General features: G+C 35.0%; 1 pseudogene; it reads right to left on the bottom strand.

Moving 5' to 3' along the window:
* Window positions 1–13,305: 13,305 nt before the first annotated feature.
* LOC146914490 (UDP-glycosyltransferase 74G1-like) lies at window positions 13,306–14,776 on the bottom strand (annotated as a pseudogene).
* Window positions 14,777–15,076: the final 300 nt, after the last annotated feature.

Below are 15,076 nucleotides of genomic sequence, written 5' to 3'. Positions count from 1 at the left end.
CTGTAATAGCTTGCATATATCTTCATCAATAATATGTTCCTCTACGACAATATGTTCCTCGTCAACAATAATACATTAATCGACATTAATTGGTAACAATTGCAATGTTTTCAACAATAGTAGCCTCTTCAATAGTAAGATATTCATCTTTCTTGGGCTTGGAACTACCATCCACAGTAGTATCCACACGAGGTTTCAATTTTGGAACCGTTACTTTTTTTGGGGTAGCATGGTCGATATGTAAAGGTTTCTAACCGTGATCAATCTTTGCCATTGAAATCTAAGGCTGCAGCCACGTGCAAGCGGAAATACGGTTACGAATCATGTGACAATGAGAGCAAAACAAAGGGAGGAGTTCATAATGTACTTCAACATTGAAGACATGACCTTCCTTTTCAACAAAAATCTCATAAAAAATGTGCTTTAGGAAGTCGATGTCTACAAAGATGCATGCATAGTGACCAAAAACTCTGTTTTATGTAGCAGCATCCACGATAAGAAGGGCCCCCATGTCACTTCCTATTTCAAGAGCGTGCATTCACTCCAATATTCTTGTGGCAACACGATGAGTTTAATCCATATTTGGGCATGCGTCTGTTTCCGAGTGTAATGATTATTAATCATTGGATTGGGCATGCGTCTGTTTATGGGTGTAATGATTATTAATCATTGGATTAAAAATAAATGGTATTGATCCTATTAGCCTATAATAGCAGCATGACCTTTTTTTCAATGTCTTTATACACTTGGCTTAAAAACTTCATGATGTCTTCTTATAGACTATTCCAAATCACTATATACACTTCTGACAAAATATGAAGATAATAGATTCTAATCTTATGAATCTTTTGAGACACAATATTTTGGAGTCTTCTTACCTAAGAAGTGAAACAAATGTCTTTAAATTTCAGATTGTTTAAAGAAAATTAAAATCAAATTAAACTATACAATTCCGTTTTAGTTCAGTTTGTGAATTATCTGCCACAATTTGGTTAATATGCTGCCATAATTTGTGATTACTCTCACTTTTTAACTTATCCTTTTTAAATTAGATCACATTCAGGGATTTGAGATCTAGAGAATAAATTCGGAATTTAGGGATTTGAGATTCATTTCGGATATTGATTTTCGGTTCAGGGACTAAAGTGACCAGTTTCTACTTTCACTTTAGTCCCTGTGATGCATCACATATATACCACAAAACAATTTTCATCTCAGCGGTTAACAGAAGTTTATAACGTCAGGATCTAAAGTTATAACGGAAGTGCACATTCAGGGACTACTTGGTATTTAATCCTGAGCTAGTGACCTTTGTGACAACGAAATGCAGAGTCAGGGACTAAAATGTCCATTTACTCAAAATTATTTATTTCAAAATTATGTATTTTATATGAAAAACTTAAGTTCCAAGATAACCTTTTTACTTTTGATTTCTTTATCCATGCAAATTTGTACATGATTAAAAAGCTTTATTATGTACTTTTCAATTAAGAATTTGGGCTCAAGTGGTTGATTTAATTCACCAAGAGCGAATTGTTGATTGTTCATATCATTCAAAAAGATTAGAATTTATATTATTATTCTTTATATTATTGGTCTCATTTTAAAATATAAGTATAATTTGTTATAATATGAAAGTAAAAAAATATCTATATCCATAATTTTAATCAAAATTGTCTTAATAAAACAAAGGTAATATATATATATATATATATATATATATATATATATATATATATATATAGACACACACACACACACACACAGAGAGAGAGAGAGAGAGGTAGAGAGAGAGAATCGGGCACAGAAAATTTATTCTGGTTCACCGTCAACCTGATTGGCTAGTCCAGTCTACCCTTTCTAGAGTGTTTTAGATTTCACACCTAAAAAGGACTTCATACATATTAAAATACTTTTGTAATTTGAAAATTGTTTTAATTTCTCATTTTTTATCAATTAATAACAACTTTTAACTTATATATATAGTCAACAGTCAATAGTCAATATAGCTATATATATATATATATATATATATATATATATATATATATATATTAATAATATGTCTATAGTTTAATATGATGGTCAACATTGTCCACATATGCTTATTTTTAGGATAAGGATTGATATCTGTGTATAAATAATCTATTGTGTCTCAACACAAGATATGCAGTTTGTTCTTTGTTTGAAAAAATAAATTGTTTAGCTGAAATGGAAGGTTCTTTGAAAATGATAATGAAGTTTGTTGTCTCTTTGGTTGTTGTTGCGATGAGCCTAATGGGAAATGCATATGCCACACGGCCCGGGGTTAGTGTTGATGATTATGCACCTGTGCCTTCTTGCTACATACTATGCGCTTTTAACAAGCAATGTTGCCCCCCTTCTAGAGTACCCTAAATTTATTTCATCTTTTTATTTAGTTTACAATAATACTATTGAGTTGGAGAAAAACTCAGTCTCACATGTAATAATTGAATTATATGAATAAATAAAATATTACTATTCCTTTTATTTTCTATTATTTGAATTTCTATACAATAAAATGGATCGTGACCAAAGTTTTTTATAAAGGTCTGCAACCGCAACCTGGGTTGCAATATTAGTGTTTTGATACCGAAAAACAAGATGTAATAGCAATTAAACTATGATTTATGTTGTTACCACAATTTAAAGATGTAAAAACAAGATGTAATAGCAATTAAACCATGATTTAACTTCAAAATTTTAATTAGAGCTTGCAATTAGGAGTTTTTCACATAATTTTTTAAAGAAATAAGTAGATTTAAATCACTACCAACATATATGAACCACAATCTAAGTAGACCAAAGCTTACAATACATAGTTCAATAATAAGTATATGAAACAAAAATCTCATGTTTTGAGGCAATAACATGTGGTTATACAAGTATTGTTTTCACTCGAGTCGTTGTTATTCAGTTTTATCCTTGATCATCCAACTTCATAGGTGTTTTGAGTGTTTTGCAGTGAGAAATCATGTAAATCATCAAATCAATACATCACGTGAAGAATCAAGGATGAAGAATTGAAGATCAAGGGTTCTTAGAAGGTTGTTGAAGACAAAACATGGTGAAGAAAATAAATTTCAAGTTCCTAGGAGTTTTAGACGGAAGAATGATCAAAGACGGGAAGAAAATGCAAGAAATCACACATGAGGGGCTGCCTCGGGCGCCCCTGTGCCCAATCCATTCGCCTGACAGCGGCTAAAAACTGCTTGGCGGATAAAGCCCAATTTTCCTCTCTTAAACCCTAAGCAACCTCATGCTATAAATAGAGACTCTGGCACACTATGTTATGGATTCGGTAACATTTATGGATGAGAGAAAGGGTCAAGCATAAGAGATTCAAGGCAAAATTTCTCCTCCTTTTATTCTTTCTAAGGTATGTTCTTCTATTGTTTTGTTATGATGTTTGTTGCCATTAGCAACAAAACCTCTTGATTAGGGTTCCACGATAAACCCCTTCTTAATTGATGGAATTTATGAATAAAGTTTTCATTCAGTTTACGTTTTTGATTTTGTTGAGATTTAAATTTGATTATGCCCGTTATTAATGCTTGGTCAATTAGTTAACTACGAGTGTAACCTTGGGGATTGATCTGTAGGATTAAATTAGGAACTAACAACCCATAATTTTATAGTTCATTGGCTTTTCTAATTACTACTTCTTATAGTGGTTAGGAAGTTAAGATTTGAATCGTCTTCCTCCTTACTTTGTTCTTTAAAAAAACATAGTACACTACTCTGGTGGATCCTACATGAGTTATCTAAAGAGCCTAGTATGGGTTAGATCATCGTGACACATTAAATTAGTGATGCACCGCATAATTTCTTTTATTTCTTAAAAGATAACTCCAATAGAGACGGGGGATTCAAGGAAACCCTAATCGTTGTTAATCATTTGAATTAGAAAAAATAATTTTGCATTTGGCAAGACAATTTAACCCTGCAATTCTATTAATCTTCTTTTACTTCTTGTTGCGATTTGGTGCATTTGCCAATTTCGTTCATCAACATCTAAGGGGGAGTGATATAAATATTAATAGTGGATGTCCATAGAGCAAATGGGTTAATGAGTTATACTACTAGACTATTGGATTTGTTCCCTAAGTTATTGTATATATAGAGCTCATATGTAACATATTAGAGGACATCAAAGAATAATACAATACTTCTCTCTATTATCTCCTCCTCTCCTTCTCTCTATTCTTATTCTTATTTGCTTAGTTTCATAACACGTTACTAGCACGCTCTACCCAACTAAGAAGGTACATGACTCTTCTTAATCTATTATAATATATAAAATAAGTTGTAATTTCGTATATATGATTATAGGTTACTGTTACAATTTCATCAAATGAAATTAGTGCCTTATAGACACCCATAATTGTTATTAAGCAATTTATATAATGTTTATTTATTTTCAATTAAACATTCAAATGGAGCACGGATGATAGGAAAAGCACCTCAGGGTAGGTGTTCATGATTGGAAATGGAGCAATATCCTGGCGATCTAAGAAGCAGCCTATAATTACTGTATCTACTACTGAAGTTGAGTATGATGCAACAGCTTGATGCTTTTTTCAAGGAGTTTGGATGAGAAAGATTTTGAGCCATCTGTGTGAAGATCAAAGGGAAGCAACTGCGGTATAATGTGATAACAGTTCATCAATCAAACTGTCTAAGAACCCTACAGGCCCGACCCTGAGGGGGTGCAAACAGCTCAACAGAGTTGGGCCTCCCCCAACCATGGGCCTCAAATTTTTTTATACCCACTAGTACTACTGCCCTCCAATTTTTTTTTAACACCCCCAGCCATTTTTTGTCCTCTTGTTTTAGCCTTTTAGGCCTATTAGATTTAGGTTCTCTTGCTTTTGGTGTCAGGTGGGGATTTCTCATGTATACGGTAGTCATTTTCACTTTGGGTGTACCGCATATATACGACACCTTGCATTTATCTTTTAAAAAATATAAATAGAACATTGCTCTTTCCAAAAAAAAAAAAATACATTTTGATTTTATCACTGACCTCTTTTCATTCCCAGAGCCGAGCCTCTGAATTCTTTGGGACGGCCCTGGAACCCTATCATGCATGGAAGGTGCAAGCACATAGATATAATATTTCATTTTTTGAGGGACTTGACCAGAGATAATATCATGGAACTGAAACACTGCAACTCACAAGATCAATTGGCTGACATTATGACAAAGCCACTCAAACTTGAAACAATTTGCAAACTGAGAGCTAAGCTTGGTGTTATTGATGGATTAGACTAAGATACACTCTTGTAAACTGTTTTACGATAATGCACAATTTAAGGGAGGAATTGTTAGGTGTTAGAGCTTACAACTTAAGTTACTTTCTGAGAATTATAGTTAGTATTGCATTATTTCTTGTAAAGTAAGATAGCTCAAATACTTGGATACTTTACTATAAATAGGTATGCACTTGATGTATTTTTCACTTGAATGAATAACAAACAAAATTTCTCCTTACAATATTCAAAGAGTTACAAATGGCAAATACTACGTACCCTAAATTGTAAATAAATAAGAAAGAAAATTACAAAATTTGACGGTTCATGTTGAATACTTTATAGCCCTCCGAATAATAAGATTTGAACAATAAAAAGTGGTAAAAAGAATGTTGGGGCCTAAATTAATTATTAGTAGGTGAGAATAAAAAAATCAATCTCCAACATAGTATCAATTCACAATGTCAAATATTCTTCAACCCTAATCATGAATCTTCACACTTTTTGTTTATTATTGATGGTTTTTTTTTTTTTTTTAAACAAAGATAGCCTAGCAGGAAGCCAGGACTACCAGAAATAGATTACCAAAAGAAAAAGGAGGAACAAAAAGGAAGAGGGGGACCAAACCAAAACCTCTTCAGATATTTACAAACCTAAAACAAGGCATTCCAAGCCTGTTTTGAACAAAAAAACTTCTAATACAAGAAGGTAATTCTAGCCAAATAGTTAGTTGTTGCAAAGTTAAACCCAAATTAGCTAAGGCATCTGCACAGCAGTTACCTTCCCTAAACACATGAGTAGCCAAAAAATTCATATTCCTAGTGATATTCACACAGTTGTTCCACCTGTTCCTTAGGGGCCAAGGAATCAATGAAGAGTTTTTGAAAGCATTTACCACAAGAGTTGAATCAGATTCAATCCATAAGTTGTTCCATTGATGCTGATGAGCAATCTCAATAGCTCTCATTGCTCCAGAGAGTTCAGCAAAGAAAGCATTCTTGGCACCTGTGTTTTCTGCAAAACAAAGAAGGAAATTGGAGTCTTTATCTCTGAAGATCCCACCACAGGAAGATGTGGTGCTATTGGCAGATCCGTCTGTGTTGCATTTGATCCAATGATAGATGGGAGGGTGCCATGTAACCTCAATAATCCTGGGAGCTTTGGGAGGATGAATACAGACATTTAACTTCTTGAGGATGATGAAATCTGATATTGATGAAGAGGCAACCGCCTTTGAGAGATTACAAGAGATGGAAACATTTGAAATGATGATTGAAATAGCTGACTTCCAAGTGACCACCTTGTTACTGAATCTAGACTGATTTCTGGAGAACCAAATGACATTCAAGATATTGATCAAAGCGGATAAGATGGCAAGCTTACATTGGGGTTTCAGTTTCTATCACAAAGCAGCCATATATCTTCCAGAGTCTGAAACTAGATATTGATGTTTACAACAGAGGCAAGCCACTTCCAAAGATTTGTAGCATATGGACAGTGAATGAAAAGGTGGAGGGATGTCTCAGAATTAGACATGCATAAGGAGCATCTAGAGGGGATATGACAGCCTCTCATGCTCAGATTTTCATCTGTTGGGAGCTTATTATGCAGCAACCTCCAAGCCATAAGAGATTTAGATGGTGGGATATCTTTAGACCAAATAATTTTGGCCCAATTTCTTTGAGGGAAATGATGCCTTTTGTGCTCATAAGCTTCTTTAAGGGAGAGTAAACCAGAAGAATTGTGAATCCACACCAAACTGTCTTCATGATCTTCAACAGGAAGGATAAGATGGGTTGTAAGATTTCTGAGAGCAGGAAATATCTGAATCAGCTGAATAGGCACATTCCAATGCTGATTGAGAATATAATCCTCAAGGGATGATGAGAAGTCAGCCATCAAATCCATAGTAGCATTTGGGGATAGAGCCAAAGGATCCCCATTCCAAGCATCTTGCCAGAAGTCAATTTGTTTTCCATTTCCAACAAGCCAGGTTGAATTATCTTTAATGGTATCCATCTCTTTTTTAATACCACACCAAATGGAGGATGAAATATGATGCCTGATGTAGTTGTTTCTTCTCATAACTCTACTTCTAAGAACAGATGCCCATTGTTCCTTAGAGTGCAAGAAATCCCAGCAGAATTTAAGGTTAGTAGCTTCATTGAGACAAATTAGGGATTTAACGTTTAGGCCACCTTCATCAAAAGAAGAACAAATTTTTTTCCAAGCAACAGTCACCATCTTCCTCTTTGTGATATCACCACTCCAAATGAAGTTCTTAATCCATCTTTCCATTTCTCTGAGCAAGCTAACAGGCCAAGTGTAAACAGACATTGTGTGAATAAGCATTGATTGTACCACGGCTTTGACTAATTGAACTCTTCCTGCCATAGAAAGGAGAGAGGCTTTCGAAGTTGCTAATTTCAGTTTCACTCTATCAGCAATTGATTGAAAATGAATTTTTTTTGGTTTTCCTTTGAAAATAGGAGCTCCAAGGTAAGTAAAAGGCAAGGCCCCTACAGAGAAACCAAGTAAGTTAACAATGTGATTAAGTCTATGATTATGGATACCTCCAGCATAAATTGAAGACTTTCTGATGTTCATAATCTGTCCAGAGCAGTTTGCATATCTTGTGAAAAGATCCTTCAAAGCTTCTAAGCCAGACAATTTTCCTTTGCAGAAAACCATAAGGTCATCAGCATAGAAACAATGAGATGGAATCTTAGAGTGTCTAGATGCAGAGATGAGCTCAATGGTACCATTGTCAACAAGTTTTGATATTCCTCTACTAAGAACTTCTTCTGCAATACAAAAAAGAAGTGGTGACAAAGGGTCACCTTGTCTGACACCTCTATTGAAATTGAAGTACCCCTCCTGAGTACCATTCACACAAATGGAAATATTCGCTGATTGGAGAATGGTTTTGATCCAGCTGCAGAAAGTTTGGTTAAAACCAAAACTTATAAGAACTTTGAGCAGAAACTCCCAATTTAAGGTATCAAAAGCCTTTGAGACATCAATTTTTAAAGCTAGGTTCCCCCCCAAAAGACCTTTTATCCAGGACATTGATAGCTTCAGAGGTTAAAGCAATGCAGTCTTTAATATTCCTCCCTTTGACAAAACCCCTTTGTTCAACAGAAATTATACTAGGCAGGATGTTTGCAAGTCTGTCAGCAATAACCTTTGAAATTATTTTGAATTTGAAATTTGCTAGGGCTATGGGTCTATATTGATCAATGGTGTCAGCATTAGGATTTTTAGGGATCAATATTAGGGAATTGGCATTATAGTTAGGAAGTAACCAACCAGTATGAAAGAATTCCAACACAGCTTCAATGACATCATGTTGCACAATCTCCCAGTATGTTTGAAAGAAACAAGCACCAAATCCATCTGGACCTGGAGCTCCATCACCATTCAGACTAACCACTGCAGCCTTGATTTCATCTCTAGAGGGAACCATAGTTAACAAGCTATTGGTATGATTGTCTATGAGAGGAGGGATGACTTCTTCCACCAGCAAAGAATCCTGCAAAACAAAGTTAGAAGAAAAAAGATTCTGATAGCAATTAACAATATGACTAGTAATAGTTTGAGGATCAGTGATGATATCTTCTTCAATCCTCAAAGAGGAAATGACTTTTGTCTTGTTTTTGATTTTGGTGACTCTATGAAAGAAACTTGTATTTCTATCACCATGCAAATGCCAATTTATTCTAGCTTTTTCCTTCCAGAAGGACTCCTGCTTGTTAAGGGCTTGGTCAAGATCAATTTGGGCTAATTTCTCATCATTCATAAGCTGATCAGAATGACCAAAAAGGTTAATTTGAGTTTGGATATCAGATAGTTTGGATTCAGCAAGTTCAACATGGGAATGAATATTACCAAAAATATCTTTGTTCCACTGCTTGAGTTTGGCTTTGAGGTTTTTGAGCTTAGAGCTGAGGATATACATGGGACAACCAGGGATAGTAATGTTCCAACAATCAGAGATGATTTGATTGCAGTCAGTATGGAGAGTCCACATCTTCAAAAATTTAAAGGATGATGCAATCTTGATGTTATCTGTTTTGAAATCAAGCAGGAGAGGGTAGTGGTCAGAACCTGTTTTAACAAGGGTTGAACAAGATATGGATGTGCAGAGATCAAGCATTTTATGGTTAACAATGGATCTATCAAGTCTCCTTTTGGTGTGTCTTATACCAGATCTACCATTGTCCCAGGTGTAGGTGGCACCTCTAGTAGGCAGGTGAATTAAGTCATTTGTGTCAGACCAATTAACAAAGTCATTAATGGGGGGTCTAGCAGGTGTGAAGCTCCCATTATGTTCATGCACTCCTAAAATGGTGTTGAAGTCTCCAATGATGGTCCAAGGGGCATTAAAAGTGTTGTTCAGTAAACTAAGTTTTTGCCAGAGATCTCTCCTTTTAATGTTACTGGTTGAAGCATAAACAGCAGAAAAAATAAGATTGTGATTATTAACAGGGATGCTAAAAGTGTCTTGTTGGCTATCTACATCTAAAACAGAAGGGTTAAGATTAGTGGAGCAAAAACACCAAAGATTAGGTCAAAGATTTCCCCTATCATTGAGAGAAAAAATCTTAAAACCTAATCTATGAAGCCAAGAGGGAGGGAATTTGGAGAAATCCATCCAAGGTTCAGCAATAAACACTAAGTCAGGTTTATGTAACAAAATTAATCTACTAAGAGCTAACCTTGAGGGCTGGTTAGCTAAACCCCTTATGTTCCAGTAGAGACTCTTCATCTGAAGGGTTTAGAGTTGCCAGATTTAGCTCTGGTATTGTATAGACTATTCTTTGATGACCCTTTTTTGGTAGCAGGTTTCCTCTTTTGAACAACTTTAAATCCTTCATCTGGTATATCATACTTGTCAATGCCTTCTTCTTCCAGATGTTTGAGAGGTCTTTTGTCAGTTTCTGCCTCATCAGCCATATTAGCCCATGAATTTTTAAGGAACTCTCTGTTGTGTCTCTCTATATCTTCCTCACTAATATCAACTGAGCAATCCTCCTCTTCAGAGTCTTCATGATCCATAGAAGCATCAGAAGTCTCAGTTCTATAAATTTGTTGAGTTGCATCAACAAACTCTGAGCCTTGTGAGCTATCATCGTTCTCATCTGGTCCCTTTTGCACTTCATCAAGCTCTTCATTCACTTGTTGTTCATATTCCAAGTCTGCAGATCTCAAAGCATCTCTGATGTTTTCTTCATTAGCTTCCTTACTCAAAAGGGCTTCAAATGAGTTATTTTGTCTTCCCTCCAGATTATCTTTAGTTCCACTAGGTCCAGCTTTACCTGTGACATGTTTATTGCTTTTATCATGTTTCTCAGCACTGACTGCAGTCTCTTTTGCTATATCAACAATAATAGGGTCCTTAACATGGTTGCCCTGTTTTTGCACTTCTTGTCTTTTCTTCCATGTTTCTTTCCCAGTCACATTCAGAGGACCAGCCTTCATTCCCTCATCTCCTTTGAACTCAGAAGAATTCATCAGTTTGCAAATACCAATATGATGACCTATTTTCTTACAGTGACTACAGAAATCAGGAATGTTTTCATAGTCAAGCTCAACAAAGAAAGCATAACCTACCCTTTCGACCAAAACCTTGTATCTTAGGGTTTGAGTGACATCCATATCCACAAGTACCCTAGCATAATGACCAAACGTACGTTCAATCATGGGCTTAGCAGAGGCAGAGTCTGTGTAAATAGGAGTACCTGCGCTACTAGCAATAGCAAATAAGATCCTGGGCCTCCAATACTCCTGTGGTAAACCATAGATTCTTACCCAAACCTGCGCAGAAGTGCTATTCTGCAGATTAGGTTCAAAGTCCTTGGTCCAAGTGAAGAATTTCATTACGCCTGGGTTAAGATTCCAGGAAGCTATGGATCTCACACTTTTGACATCCTCCAGACATGAAAAAGTGAGACTGTAAAAACCTTTACCTATAAATGAGATTCCCCACTTGCTGAGATCCTTCCATAAGGTGGATAGTTTGGCGCGCAAATCAAAAGTTGAAAGCGGGGACGACCCTTTAGGCCAGATGATTCTGGCATGAAGGTTAAACTTGCATTCGTTTAATCCGGTCAAATATTCCTCTTCTGGAATCGATATTGAGAAATTATCCCCTTTGAGAATCGGTTGGGGGAGTTGAGAGGTGGGTATATCACAGATGTTGGATACAGCCTGAGCAAAGGTTTTGGCTTGCCTTTGAAGAACTTTAGATGGTTTAGGGTTGATAATTGGGTCCTTGTTTTGATGACGAACCTCGGGGGTTATGGTGGTTTGAGTGGTGGTTACAGTGGCGGTTGTTGGGATAGGGTTAGTGGTGATTACGAAGGCGGTGGTTTTAACCGGGGTTGGGTTAGGTTTAGTTTGAGGAGCTTTAGATGATGGGATGGAAGTGTCGTCGATAAGACATTTCCAAGTATCCATGATGATCGGAGTAGGAAGAATTTAGGTTGTGGATGGTTGATGGGGTTACCTTAGGTTGAAGAAAGCTAGAATAAGGATGGCAAATGAACAGTGCCTAATCGCCTAAGCGTTTCATTTTTCAAAACCTTAAGAAATGTCGAAATCAATCTTATTATTATTGATGGTTATGTTATCAATAGAGTTAAAATTTGTAGCCATAATTTTCAAAAACGAAAACACATGAAATTTATTATTTGGTTCCTTAAGAATCAAAATTGAAGTAAGGTATTCTAAATTTGTGTACAAACATGTTGATTTCATTTTTATTTTTTTTGGTTCAAGATTTCATTTTTTATTCAATAAAAAAAATGCCGAGTACAACAATGGTAGTTTTAAATACATTATGTTTACATTTTAAGTGCAGTCATATCAACTAATCTATCCAGTATATACAATCTGTTTCTTAGATTTTCAAATTTTTCATTATATTGAATCAGTGTTTATATCAATTAAATAAAAGTTTAAAAGTTAATATGCTTGAAGAAATAATAAATTCCAGGGGAGATTTTTACGAGTATTGCTATCATGTGACTTTTTGAAACACAAATATTTTTCTCAATTTATGTCCATCTTCTAATGATTGAGCAAACTTTATAAGAGGAAATTAATAAATTATCACCTTACAATACAATTTAAGATGACATTGATAGTACTTGCTTTTCCTCATCAATGAATTATCACCTTATAATATTAGACAACCTTGTTTCATTGGTACCTCTTAAGCATACTTTTAGACCATGATTTTGAAGCTGACATACCAATTTATTTTATAATAGTTCGAGATTCTCTGTTGTGGGAATACTTCGAGTTCATAGAGTCAGCACATCAATGACCAATGAAAATTATAAAACAAATTAAAAATTCAGCATACTTAGTTAACTATCGAAACTCAATCTTACAGTTACCAATGCATTGACTGCGTGAATGCAGAAATATCTCAACCGCAGCGAATCCATTTAAGTGTGGTGCAAGTATCATTATTTCCTTTAAGCAAACCTTAATTGTTTCCCTTCTAACCATTTTCCAATCATCAACAATAAACATTCAATTTGTGATTTGATCTGTCTAAAGTGGCATTGTAATCACTGGAAATCTAACACTCAAAGCTTCCAATGTTGAATTCCAACCACAATGTGTTACAAAACTACCAATAGCTTCATGTGTTAGCACTTGTAGTTGTGGACACCAATTGACAATTAAACTTTTCTCTAATAATAACTCCAAAATTTCCTTTGGAATTTTACTCTTTTCTGAATCTCTAACAACTTATATGAAATATATTCCATAATATTAAGTGTTGCAACAAACATACTTGACTACGATTATCTACAATGTCAAAGAATGCGATACAACCACAACTGTTATCGCTGTAAAAAAAAACCTTGATTCTAATCTTTGCGGGAATCCCAATTCTAAAAAGTCCTCAACATCTTGGCGATGCTATCATGGTTTCAAATGTCAATGTGATTACATTTAAGGTCACATGAGCAACATTTACCCGTGATTACAATATTAAGGATCGTGACGAATGCTTTTAATAAAGGTTTTCCACTGCCACCTGAGCTGCGACATCCGTGTTAAAAATCTGATAATGACTAGCAAAATCACAAACACATTGCAATCCATAAAATGAAGAATAAAAAATCAAAAATTAGTCAATTATATTTATATTTACAGATATATATAGACACACACACACACACACACATATGTAACTTACTTACCTCTGGCTCAAGTTTATAGAAAGTATTGACAAGAACCCCATCAGCTTGATCAATTTTTGAAAACTGGTTTGTAGGAATATATAAGTAACACAATTTCACTACTCGAAATTGGCAACTCAATCCATTTCATAAAAGCATGCATGTTTTTAGTATTAACACAACAAGCTTGAGTAGAAAAAACAGCAACAGGAATTCCAATTTTCTTGGAAACATCTGAGATGCTTTCAATTTCAATTGACGAAACATCTGAGATGCTTTCAATTTCAATTGAATTTAGATCAATGTTGTTGTCGATTTTGCTCCAAATGGAAATGGTGTTTCCTAGTGTCACTTTCACTCCATTTTGGACTAAACGTTTTGAGAATTGAAGCATAGGGTTTCTTTCATTCTCCATTGGTATTTGGTTTCTTTGTTGTGTATCAGATCTCAAAAAGGAAGGATAAAAACAAAATGATCAGATCAATCTAAAGATATTAACCGCGTCAAGCAACAAAACACTCACAAGGGCATGCTAACTCATCAAGAGAGAAAAAAAAAAAAAAGAGGAAACTATCCAAGTAGAAAGAGAAATTAAAAATAATACCAGAAGGCAATTTTTGCGTCTGAATTTAATCTGCTTCCATCACATTTTCCTTATTTTGTCACCTCCCTAATTAGTATTCATCTTCGTTTTCCAAAACTCGCACAGCCACTAAAATAAAAAACGGCCTATTATTTTTGTGATCTCCCTGGAAAAATTAAAACCGCTCTAAAAAGATTCGGAGAGCCACAACCATTGCCGCCCGACCCCAAATATTGATTTTTCTTTTTTGTTGGATAGATGATTTTTTGCAATAAACGAATACTCTGTTTCAAAATCGAAAATGGTTTATTGCAAAAAATCATCCATCCAACAAAAAAGAGAAATCAATACCTGGGGTCGGACGGGCGGCTGTTGTGGCTCTCTGAATCTTTTCAGAGCGATTTTCGTTTTTCCAGGGAGATCACAAAAATAATTGGTCGTTTTTTATTTTAGTGGTCGTGCGAGTTTTGGAAAACGACAATGAATACTATTTTGGGAGGTGATAAAATAATGAAAATGTGGATGAAGCAGATTAAATTCAGAGGAAAAAGTTGACCTTCTGGTATTATTTTTAATTTCTCTTTCTACTCGGATAGTTTACTTTTTAAAATGTTAGTGATTTGTTTCTTGTAATACTAAAATGTGTGGTGCATAGTTTCTTTCATTCTCCATTGGCTTTCGGTTTCTTTGTTGTGGCTGTTTTCTACTGAAACATGTTTAGTTTTTAGAGTAAAGTATTAATTAACTCTAAAATATACTAAACTATTCTAGAGAAATCTAGACATGTACATCAATTCTTAACATTCTAAAAGTTACTAATGCATTCTAGATAATTCTAGAAATATGCAGGTCGATAGGGTCGATAGATGGTTGCGGCGGTTGGAAACATCTTCGGTGTATTCCGTTCACAGAGCATATAATTCGTTGTCGGCTTCTACACAACTCGATCAAGTTGTGCCTGCATCTTCTCTGTGGCCCAAGAATGTTCCTTTAAAGGTTATTATCTTTGCCTGACATCT

This window comes from Medicago sativa, chromosome 6 (genome assembly GCF_051527215.1).
Source record: "Medicago sativa cultivar Bolivia chromosome 6, Bolivia_mono, whole genome shotgun sequence".
Lineage (NCBI taxonomy): Eukaryota > Viridiplantae > Streptophyta > Magnoliopsida > Fabales > Fabaceae > Medicago > Medicago sativa.
The sequence above is the reverse complement of the archived record's forward strand: the minus strand, read 5'-3'. Positions and strand labels throughout refer to the sequence as shown.